Here is a 12,903-nt window from a genome sequence, read left to right on the forward strand (position 1 = left end):
TTATCATATATACACACACACTAATGTGCTCTCTGGATTACAAAACAGTCTCATAGCTCTGTTGCAATTTTCAAACAAGGAGAGCACTCAAGGGTGATGTTAAAAAAGTAGAAAATGTGGGGGCATGGTCTGGTTGCTCGCGGTAATGGACGTGTGAGAAGCCAGCTCCGACGAGGGTAAAAGAGAAAACCACAAGTACACCAGCATACCCTGCAAGAAAAGTGACAAAGATGACCTGGGAGATACCTACCACAATTATGTCCCAGCGTACAGCCAAGAAAGCGTAAATCTGCCCAGCAGAGCTGCAAATAAAAACCATAAATCCGCCCCGAGTGCGACCTCAAAATGGCGCCGATGGACCAAACTCGCCTGCAGCTTGCTCCGACCGGAGTGACAGCACCTCCATATCTTTGGAACACACAATCCCAGCCTCAGAAAGAGCAATGCAAAGGATGATGCATGAACTACTGCAAACTTTACCATCAGAATTCTCTAAACTTGCCAGATATATGCGCACAGATATTAAAGCCATATGTGAACGCACTACTCAGCTAGAAGACAAAACAGAGGAAATAAACTCGGCCCACAACAACCTTGCTGCAGCATATGAAACATTTGAATCAAGATTAAATGTCCTCACAGCAAAAGTGGCAGATCATGAGGACCGCGACAACATCCGCCTGCGCGGAATCCCAGAAGAAATCAAGACCGCTGACCTCCAGGAATATGCCACAAATTTGTTCAAAGCCATATGCCCAGTCCTCAAAGATGGAGAACTGCACCTAGACCAAATACATCGACTACCACGCCCCATATTTATAGCAGCAACCACTCCAAGAGATGTGCTGGCCCTGGTCCACTACTTCACAACAAAGGAAAAGATTATGAGAACAGCAAGAAATCCAGATGCAATACCGAGAGACTTTACCCAGACTACCCAGATGCAATACCGAGAGACTTTACCCAGTACTGGAATACAATTATTCATGGATCTATCCGAACAATGCAAGCAAAATGTAAAGAATTCAAGCCCATCATTAAGGCCTTGCGAGACGCAGGACTTCCATACAAGTAGGGGTTATCCTACCTCAGGAGAAATAGAGTGGAACATCAAATCCGCACAGAGCAAGAAGGAGTCCATCTCCTAAAAGATTGGAACCTTAGCATCCCCACCCAAGACAGAGATCCTGAAGCTGAGACCCGCCGTAAATCACCAACAAAGGTGTCTAAGGACTGGATTACCGTCTCCGGCTATAAATGAAGGACAATCTAATGGACAGCCCAGTACTGGAATATCGCAATCTTTGAGTCCATCAACTGATGATACGTGAGCATACCTCACTACATACTTGCAGTTAGCACATATGAGTAAAGTTTTACTATAAGTTGTTATTGTTTCTTCACAATATGTTTGTTATAATATGATTTAAAACGCATCGGCTAGGTTATGTTATAACTATAAGGGTATTGGTTAGGCACACAAACAAAATGGCCACATGAACCCGCAAACTGGCCTTCTTACATGCCACAGAAGCGAAGCAGCAGGGTAATTCGCACACCCTAATACCCTCCCCCCACTTGGGCTCGATAAGGCCGTTAAAATACTATCTAACGACAGACACTTTAGATCTGTGCGTCCCAATGTACATAGTTGCCTCCGGGCATCTGACCCACCTAAACTCTTCCCTTGGTTCCCAACACCCCCCAAGATAGCTAAATGGTAATCCAGACAACTACATCTACCAACCACTAAAAAAAAGCTAACCACAACAATTCTCTATATAAGTTCCACAGCTTTACAACAAGGAATGGCAAATTATTATGTTGTGTTTATATATAAAACCTAATTAAAATACATTTTTATGGACTCTTTACAACTAGTAAAGATAAAACCTGAGACACATTCCCGGGTGGCCTACCTCCTATCCACTGACAAACGCCATCGTGGAAGAATTTGCACGTTACTACAGTACACTATATAACCTCAAAGAGGCCAACGATACACATGTACCAACCCCCACCCAGATCCAAGACTTCCTAGCAAACATCAATCTGCCTAAACTCAGGGAGACAAAAATAGAAAAAATCACCAACAAAATAACAGAAACCGAAGTGGCCAATGTAATAACTAAACTGCCTTTACATAAGCCCCCGGGGCCTGACGGCTTCACAATGTTGTACTACCAGACGTTCTCAGAAGCAGTGACACCAAACTTGACACAACTTATCAACCACTGCTTCTCCACAGGTAACATGCCAAAGGATATGCTACAAGCACACATATCCACACTACCGAAACCAGGAAAACCCGCTGATATGTGCCAAAACTTTAGACCCATCTCCCTACTGAATTGTGATACAAAGATATACGCCAAAATACTGCCATAGTCCATAATGACCAATCAGGTTTTACCAAGAGACAAGGGTCAGATAATACCAGAAAAATGCTTAATGTCTTGGTTCATATTGAGTCCCACCAAATGGAAGGTCTTCTCTTAGCGCTGGACGCGGAGAAGACCTTCGACAGACTAAATTGGCAATTCATGGAACAGGTGCTACTTAAATTTGGGTTTCCAACGGCTTTCATTAAGGGGGTCATGGCCCTGTATACGCAGCCCTCAGCCACAAATCACAAATGCAGGCTTTGTATCGAGGCCATTCTCTATCATAAATGGTATGCGACAGGGCTGCCCACCCTCACCCTTATTATTTGTACTCTCCTTCGAACCTCTAGCACACATAATCAGACACCACGCAGACATCAAGGGAATACAGATAGGCGTCACCGACTTCAAATTAGCTATGTTCGCGGACAATATTTTCATAACCTTATCAAACCCAGAAAAATCAGTACCATATTTTCTAGAAGTCCTCAACGAATACAGCAAAATTTCATACTATAAACTTAACCAAACAAAAACCCAAGCGCTCCCAATCAGACTAAAGACAACAACAGTCCAATCACTAAAAAATAAATACACCTTTGACTGGAGAAATGCCCACATAACGTATCTGGGGGTGAAAATAGCAACCACAATCAGAGGTATTCGCACATACAACCTCTCTCCACTCCCACAACTCTGTAAACAATTATTGCACAAATGGAAAGATGTATTATTAACATGGCTTGGGAGGATCAACACAGTGAAAATGGTGATCCTTCCCAAGCTCTTAGAATGCTCCCTCTCCCCTTGTCCACCTCACTAGGCAAACAAATCCAAAACTTTATATCCACCTATATATGGGAAAACAAGAAACCCCCCCTCCCAGGTACACTTCTCCAAACACCAGTAAATAGGGGAGGGACAGGTCTACCTAATATAATGCATTGTCACAAAGTTGCAATACTAGGAACAGCAATCAAGCCACACGCTCCTAAACTGACATTACAATGGGTAGACATGGAAAACGAATACAACTTAAACAGCTCAGTAGTAGATTACATGTGGACGCCTAAACACCTCAGAGACAAAAATACCATGCTATTTCCCACGTCCAAGTTCACGGTCCAGGTATGGGACCACCTCCACAAACGGCACACAAATAACACTCTCAATGTTCTCACAATGGGCGCCCATAACTACACTGAACTCCATATCGCCGTGGTTATCTCTACACAAATGGATATAACTGGGTATCACCCGCATTAATGATATCTGTACACAGGGGACTATAATGCCTTTTCCTGAACTGCAACTTAAATACACCTTACCATCAAACTTTATATTTCCATATCTCCAACTCAAAAGTACTATTGCAGAAATGGTACAAACACCAACACAGCACACACCTAAACGTAATCCTGACATTGTTGCAAAATACAATAGATGCCAGAGAGCACCAGTTAAAGCTAAGGCTTTATCCCTAGGATACGCCACCATAAGGCATTATCCACCACCACCAGAATTCCCTTTTAAAACCTAATGGAACAAGAAAGGTCAACTGGCTATCACAGATGAACAATGGTTAAAATCGCTTGGGGCATTAAAAGGCGTCACATCATGCTATACGCACGTACAGGTGCATAAAAAACTAGGGTACCAATGGTACCTCACCCCAGACAAATTAAGTAAGATATACCCGACATCCCCAAACACTTGCTGGAGATGTAGCAAAGCTAAAGGCACCTTGAGCCATATATGGTGGGAATGCCCAGTCATCACCCCACAATGGACAGAAGTCCAGCGGCTTTGCAATTCAATGGGAATTGTACAAGGGGCACTCACACCTGAAATCAGCCTTTTCCTATTAATACCAACCCAAACCCCTCTACAAGATAAACAACTACTAATACTGGTGGTATTAGCGACACGCAATCTCATAGCATGTCACTAGAAACAAAAGGACTGCCCAGCACCAACATTGTTGTATCGCAAAATACAACAATACCTTAAATACGAGATGCTAACCACAACTACACACAAACATAGGGACATCACTCATAATAACTGGCAATGATGGTGCAACCACACAACACGAACCAAACATCCACTATAGCCTCATCTGTACAAATGGAGAGCTTTGCACACAGCAAAGAACTAAACACCTGTACGCAATGTCTAAGATGGAGATAGGAGAAGTGCAAAGATGTATAAAACCGTGAAGATGTCAAACTACAAAAACTCCAACATGTTTGTAAATAATGGAATAACAATGTAGCTGTCTAATGAACCGTATGATCTATGCATACCTTTTTGTACCCCAACCCTTCTTTCCTTCTGTACCCCCACTTGGTTAACATGAAAACTCTTTATTCAGGTAGCGTACAAAGTTTTGGGAAGACATTGATAAATGTTTGTGTACTGGTCTGAACCATACTTGAATAAAGAATGTTCTACTTTGTGACAACACCCTTGAGTGCTCTCCGTCTTTTGGACTATGTATATATAAAATCATGTGTTAGACTACAACTATTAATATATGAGACATGGTGTTCTCTTATCAATGCTTCTTTAATCAAATAAAAAATAATCATGTCTCAAATACAATAAAAAATTTAATGAGCAGAGACATCCTTCTATTCCTTTAGAATGATTCTTTTTGGATCTCAGCAAAATACAGTGCTATTCAGGTTAAGTGATGTGTAGTTATCAGTAGATTTTTTTTTTTACTGTTACTTAGTCATTTGAAACCAAATTTACAATATATTGATCAGTTCAGCATTCGGATAACTTATCTAACAAACCAAGACTTTCCTCTGATATGGGTTATTTAAAGGACCACTATAGGCACCCAGATCACTTCAGCTCAAGTGAAGTTTTACCCTGCAGCTGGAACTGCTATGTTTACACTGCAGGGTTAATCCAGCCTCTAGTGGCTGTCTCACTGACAGCCACTAGAGGCGCTTCCGAGATTTACACTGAGTAAATTGCACTTATTTGACACTTGACGTCCTCACGTAGTGCAGCATCAAAAAAGATCCCCATAGAAAAGCAATGAGTAATGCTTTCCTATGGGCGGGTTTGAATGCGCACGCACCTCTGGCCGAGCATGAGCATTCGGGCTCCTCTCAGGAGCTGACGTCGGCAGGGTAGGAGAGGTCACCAGCGCCAAGGCAGCCCGGCGCTGGATTAAGGTAAGTGGCTGAAGTGTGAATGAGACACATACAAACACACACATTTTTTCACAAATTGCTATTTTTATTTTTATTTAAATCTACCCAGTCTCCCTACCTTTGGGAGAGCTGAGTGGATCTTTCCCTGGCATCCAGTGTGTCTCCTCTCAATCTTCCTGCAGTTTCTCTCTGCTCTCCTGCGCTATCTGAAGCGATGCCAGGGCCGGAGTGACGTCATGTCACTAAACAGCATGCAAGGGAGCAGAGAGGAGCTGCAGGAAGGTTACTGCTCCCTCACACTCCACCTCCAAGCTCCCCACGACGGCCGGCTTTCATATTTCCTGCGTGGCTTAGCAAAGGGCTGACAAATGGCAGGCGTCAGGGCGAAATGTCTAGTCGCCATAGCAACCTGGCGCCTAAAATTTGTCGAGCCCTGTGTATGCGTATATCTCTCTATATATATATACATATACATATATAGATATACGCACACATACATATATACTCATTTTATAACTGCCCCCCCTACTTTTATCCCTGGCCCTTTATGTGCCCCCCCAAGAATGAATCCTGGAGACGCCACTGTTTATATCTGGCCCGCTTGCCATTTTTATTTATTTATTTTCAGCAGTTTGTAGACCGTTCACAACTCGCTTCTTTTTGTATTGAAGAAGTACCTCTTGCTTTCTTCTGGGTACAGGTTCATTTCAGCATGTTCTGTGCCTTTAACTTATTACTTCCATGTTCTAAAATAATCCGAGCGTGACGATGCAACATAACGAGTGCATTCAGCTGTGCTGGAGACAGAAATTAGATGAAGAGAGAGAGATTCGATGAAAAAGAAAAGCAAACTGCCACTGAGAACCGGAGTGTCAATCGTAGACGTGTGAAGGAATACACAGATAAACATATAGATATATATATATTTCATGCCCATATCCATTTCAGCACAACAATGGGGAGCTTCTCTCTATCGTTAATGAGAAGAGAACCTAATTAAAAGAAAGGTATAAATCCCTCCTTCTACCCCTCCCACCCTCAGTCTTTTTGTTCCTGTCCTATCCCTATAGGACAGATATAGTCATTTCTATTGCTATTTTTTTCTTTTTGGCTTACCAAAGGGATTTTAATATTTAGTATAAGGCCCTGCGCAAAGGTGTCCCCCTAAAGATGCTCATCTAGTGACCAATGAAATACTTGCAATGACCCGAGGGGTGGAAAGTGTTGTATGTCACACTCTATATTCTGCAGTGACCCAATGGGAAGCAGGTTTTAAAAGGCTCATTTATCCCCCTCCTACCCTGAGATATTTACTATGTATGTATTAATTTATTTATACACTGTTATATAATTCCTATGTGGCAGTACTGTTTTAGTTCATTCGTTTTTTCCTGCTTCAGAGGCCTTATGTGGTCAGCCTTTGGTCATTTGGACCTGAAGGCAGTCACTAAATATTTTCTTTTCATTCTTTTGGGGAGTTTTAGATGTTTCCCTGGTGGACAGGGCTTGTTTGTGGCAATCACTGCAACCATATCTCAGAGGATTTATTCTTCTTTGACAAGTTAATACCAAATATATTATACCTCATTCAAATAAGTATTTTAGTTCTGTAGGCAGCAGGCAGTACCTTGGATATTCAACCTAAGTTTACAAAATAAAAGAGGCCAAATATCAAACTCTGTCATCGGTGGCATAAGGCTTGCCCAGTTTTCCACTCAAAGACTCATTATCACAAAGTAGTACTGAAGCCAACAAGGAGTTGTCTTAATATTTATTTGACTGCATGCAAATTGCATGTTACTATATTAATGGTTGGAATATAGCATAATTGGATAACCTATTTTCTTTAGACAGAAACATCATCAAACCTTGAAACTCCAAAATACATGATAGTTAGCCCTTCTAAGTTTGATAGGTTGTATTGTATACCTGTGGGACTGCATGCTTCCTACTAAGTTAGATACTATGGGGAATACTGTTTAAAAATGATTTATGTGAAGAACATCTGAGGTGATAGAGCCATTTTACAAAGGAAACAGGCCTATAAGACTATTGCACAGATCGAAACAAACTATAGATTGGGTTCTGAAAAGCCCTGCAATACCTTCATATCTTGTCTAGTGCCAATTCATACAAGGATTGTGACTTTGACATAATGCGGGACTTGGGAAGTAGAGAAAAGAGTAGACACAATTAAACAAGAGACCCTTGAAAATGCTATGTTAATTAAATGCACATTTGCCTGTGTTCGTTGTTTATCCCTTTAGGACAACCTCCTCACCTGTCTTTTTTACTTTATTTATTTTCTTTGATTGTAATTGAAATATGTAAACACGACCTATGTTTATTGCAGTTACATGTGAAAAATTTACTTTGTGTTTTCAATGCCTTTATAAATAAAGAATTAAAATTAAATCTGAATAGTATGACGAATGCACTGCATTCGTAGATACTATTTTCCAGAATAAAGCTGTAGCTAAACAACATGATGCCTATTTGCCTTTAAACTGACCCTCTGTTGAAATTTACAAGTTACATTTAGGCAACAAAATGATAACTTGTTGCTATAGCTTAGCTAGAAAAAAAATTGAAATCAGTAATATTTGGTAAAATTTGCAATTTGATTTTTAATTCACTACAGTGTTCAGTAAATAAAACCTATAATATTTGTGATAAAAAAAATTGAAAGACTTCTTACCGTTCTTAATAAACAGGTGTTTTTGCAATTAAACAGCGTCTTAAATTTTAAAAAAGTATCCTACGCTGCTACCTCATTAATAACTGTCAGGGCTGTGAACTAAACTGTAAAATGTTGTGAATTGACCAGGAAGTTTTAAAGCTTAGGCCAAAACAGCTCAGTTGTAAAAATAGCAGAACAAGAAAAAGTTCTCATTTATTTTTTATCTAAGATTTTTTACAATAAATCACAGTTTACTGTATAACCTTGTGTGTAATAAAAATAGAAAACTCCCACTTACAATGTTGTGTCTTTTTTCTATGCTGTAAGAAACAATAGAAACAAATGTAACTACTGCACATAACCCAGGCGACTGCTATCATTTTGTGCGTTTCACCTTGAAAATATACTTTATCCCCTACCAGTCACCCTGGTGATTTATAACCTCGTGCTTTTCACATTATTTAAGCTTCTATAATGATTGGTTGAACCCTTATGTCTATTTTAATACATGAATATATCCGTAGGGAGAGCACTAATATGTCTATTTTTGTAAGAAATGTAGATGGAACTAGAGATAGAGATAGAGATATTTCCTAAGTTTATGTATTTAAAGGGACACTGTAGGCACGCAGACCACTTCAGCTTATTGTGTCCCATCACCGTTAACCCTGAGCATGTAATTATTGCAGTTTTTATAAATTGCAATAATTACCTGCTAAGGTTAAATCCACCGGAGTTACCTGCTAAGGTTAACTCTACCAGACAGTCACTAGAGGGATTTTCGAGTCTTTAGGCAACTTTTGGTCGCCGAAATGACGCTGGACGTCCTCACGGTATGCATGAGGACTTCCAGCGTCACCGTAATCCCCATAGGAAAGCAATGAATAATGCTAGGGATAATAGTAGAGAAGGCAAATCCGAGCCAGCGCCAAGGGATATCGGCGCTGGAGGCAGGTATGTGACAGAAAGGGTTACTAACCACTTCTGCACAATGGGGGGTGACAGAGGGGGAAGCTATGGTGCCAGGAAAACAGGTTTCTTTTCCTGGCACTATAGTCTCCCTTTAAACATTACTTTCTATACATTTAGGTGTTATGCAAGTACCATATTGAGATAATGCAGAAAACATAACACACAGTTGCCCTGAAATGTATTGAAAATATTCATGAAAATCGATAAAACCTTAGATTTGCCTTCTACATCAAGCAGAATGAGATTAGTTGCAAGGAAGGGATGTGGGTCAATGGATAACACATAATAGAGCATACAGTTATAATAGAGCATACAGTGACGTTGAAGCACAAGCTCATATTGTGTAAGAAAAATCTCCATGAAAATCTTGCCACTCCTTCTGCCATCTCTAAAGATAGTTGATAAGATTAAAGAGGGATGGATCCACCAAGGAAGAATGCCTGGCAGTAACAGGATAGCTGCTTTTAAGCAGGAGGTGTATGTGCCAAACCTTTATAATGAGGTGTGATAACTCGATATGATCTGACACCAACATCTAATAGATCTTTTCTTATTTATCTGACGACACGGTGTATTTGTAAACAGTGTGAGGAACCTACAGCTCGACTGTCTGTGGATTGATTGCATCAAAGAATGTTTTGAGTCAATTACAATCAGAAAGCCTACAATTGTATTAGGGGATTGTTTTAACCATGAAACTAATCAACTTGGTATTCAGTTTCACTCAATTGAGCAAATTAATGTTCCAAAAGAATGTTCCAATCCGAGGAGGGTTGAATTCTATTCACTGGCCACTTGAAAACTAGCAGGACTGAACTTCAGTTTGTTAGTTAGTATCTTTGTCAATAAGAGGAAGTCAGGATTGTAACGGACCGTTTCAGCATACAAGGGGAAAAATGCGTTTAGGCGATAATCCCCTTTACCATAGACAGGCACAGCTACTGCAGAACATCACACTCCCGATCTGGATACGAAATAACACTCCGAACTGGAACAGCTGAACAAGAAAAGCATACAATCGGCTTACACTCTTGGCAGTCAGCTTACAATCCAATCCCCCCCAAGAACGAGACGACACTTCATTTTGAGGGTTAAGCAGGAACTGTGGACTGGGACACCCAGTCTGGCTTTTATTACAAACAAGTACATACAGGACACTCCCAGGGGGAGGATGACATTAACCAATCACATGGATGTACCTCCCACACATTTCCTCCCCTTAGATTAACACTTAACACAATTATACTGTACACCTTTTTCCCCAATTCCTGGATGTACCCCAAATACATATGCTACACCTCCAAAACAGGTATCCCCTGATAGCCCTTATTCAGGGGGACAACATATGCAAGAATCAGCCCATTCGGATAAATGGTTCAGGAGTTATGGGACTCCAAAGATTTGACCGACCGCATGGGTAAAGTATCCGAAAACAGTTCCATGCATTTTGGCCCTGCGGTCGGTCACAAACAAGGGAATGAAAACAGGCGAATTGCCTGTGTTATAGAGCCTGGAGAGGGTTTGAATGCATTCCCTTGTTTATGGGGTTCTTTCTACCGAACTGTGGGTCATTCGGTAGTTTCCATACGAATTTCTGGAAGTATGGAGGTCCCAGCGGTGTTTGCCTAGTCAAGTGTCCGATTTTAGTTCCAGACACTCGACGGCAAAACACCGCTGTTCGGTAGTTAAAGATGGCCGCCGCCACGTGGTTGTTTCCTGAATGGCGGCCACCCAGAGGACACAGAACACATTACATGATTGCCAATTACCCGTTTGCAACATTGTTGCAAACGGTAATTGGAGGCACACTTAATCCTGGGTGGTCTGGTTGTTCGGTAGTTTCCTCAATACAATGAATGGAGTGATTCTACCGAACAATCAGATGAAGGCTGCATATATATATATAACCCAGGTTAACTGCATACATAAATACATATACAATATACAGGCAGTACAATAGAATATGCTTCACAGTCTTAAAGGGACAGTAGTGCCAAAATGTCCACCGCTGATTTTAAAGGGCCAGTAGCAGCAATATAAATTATACATGCCCAAATATAGTCTTTAAAGTGCAATATGTCCAGGGGCCATAGTCGCAGGGCAGGCGGCTAGCAGCCAGGCTTCTCCAGCCCACAGTGGCGAAGTTGGTTTCGCCACAAGGATCTTTATAAAAAGGCAGGTGTGTGTGTGTGTGTGTGTGTGTGTGTGTGTGTGTGTGTGTGTGTGTGTGTGTGTGTGTGTGTGTGTGTTTTAACAGACTTTTGTAATGACATGCTTTTGGGAGCATTTTGGGAGCATATCAAAATTCTGTTACTTCAATAAAAAGATATTACAAGATACGAATTTCAGCTGTTATTTTATATCTGCATCAGTGGACTAATAGCTACAATCTCTAAAAAAAAAATGTATATATATATAAAATAAACCAAGAGGGCTGCACTCACCTGAACATGCATAAATGATAGGGTGCTGCTGGGGCCAAAATATACAAAATACAGAATCCAGCGCACTCGCTTATTAACTAAACAGTGATTTAAAATCTTAGAGATTGTAATAGTTTTATGTAAAAACACCTCACCTAGGCAAAAAATGATGGGGGTTTAGTTACATTATATGATCATACATTGCATAAGCCTGCCAACTACGTCAAAGTACCCCATATTCAGAGAGTCCCAGTAAGGAAGTATTTCCCATGTAAGTGGATTAATCTCATAAGAGCAAGCATTAGGCTGCTAGTAGGATAGGACCTGCCGAATATGGGATACTTTGACGTAGTTGGCAGGCTTATGCAATGTGTGATCATATAATGTAACTAAACCCCCATCATTTTTTGCCTAGGTGAGGTGTTTTTACATAAAACTATTACAATCTCTAAGATTTGAAATCACTGTTTAGTTAATAAGCGAATGCGCTGGTTCTGTATTTTGTATATATATATATATATATATATGTATATGTTCAAGTAGAAATTGTAGCCGTATTAGTCCAGTGATGTAGATGTAAAAAATAGATAAAATTCGTATCTTGTAATACCTTTTTTATTGGACTAACATATATATGACCCTCTACAAAGATGGTGTCTATTTTCTACCAAACCTGTGTCTTATCTACACTCATGTCGCTTTAACCCCTATATCACAACTCAACTTTGAATTCTATGTGTCGTCTTGCTCAGAAATGCTTCAGACTTGAGAAAGGGAGGTTATCCCGAAAGCTTGTCACTAAAAAATTCTGTTAGTCCAATAAAAAAGGTATTACAAGATACGAATTTTATCTATTTTTTACATATATATATATGTGTATATATATAATACAATGTTAAACAAAAATCTGCACACCAGTCAAGCCATACGACTTGCTTTTCCCGCAGGAATCACAAATTTGCAGTGATGTTACTACCGCAAAGGATTCTGGGTGGGCATATGCAAATTAGTTCAACATAGAATCACATTTTTGCCTCATTCCATTTTAAACATGGATTCCTGAGTCTGTGTTTGCTGTATACAACCGCTTTGAAACACAACTTAGGAAAAAATGCAAAGCCAGTGAACCACTCATGGACAGCTGTTTCATTGTTAATGCAAATCATCAGCATGAGGTTGGTTGGTTAGTGACTGCCTGGTAAGGCTTGGCAGTGCTTGTGAAGCAAAAACCAAAAAAGGTATGTATATTAAATACCGCCAATGGTTGCTCTAAG

This window comes from Pelobates fuscus, chromosome 3 (assembly GCF_036172605.1).
Source record: "Pelobates fuscus isolate aPelFus1 chromosome 3, aPelFus1.pri, whole genome shotgun sequence".
NCBI lineage: Eukaryota > Metazoa > Chordata > Amphibia > Anura > Pelobatidae > Pelobates > Pelobates fuscus.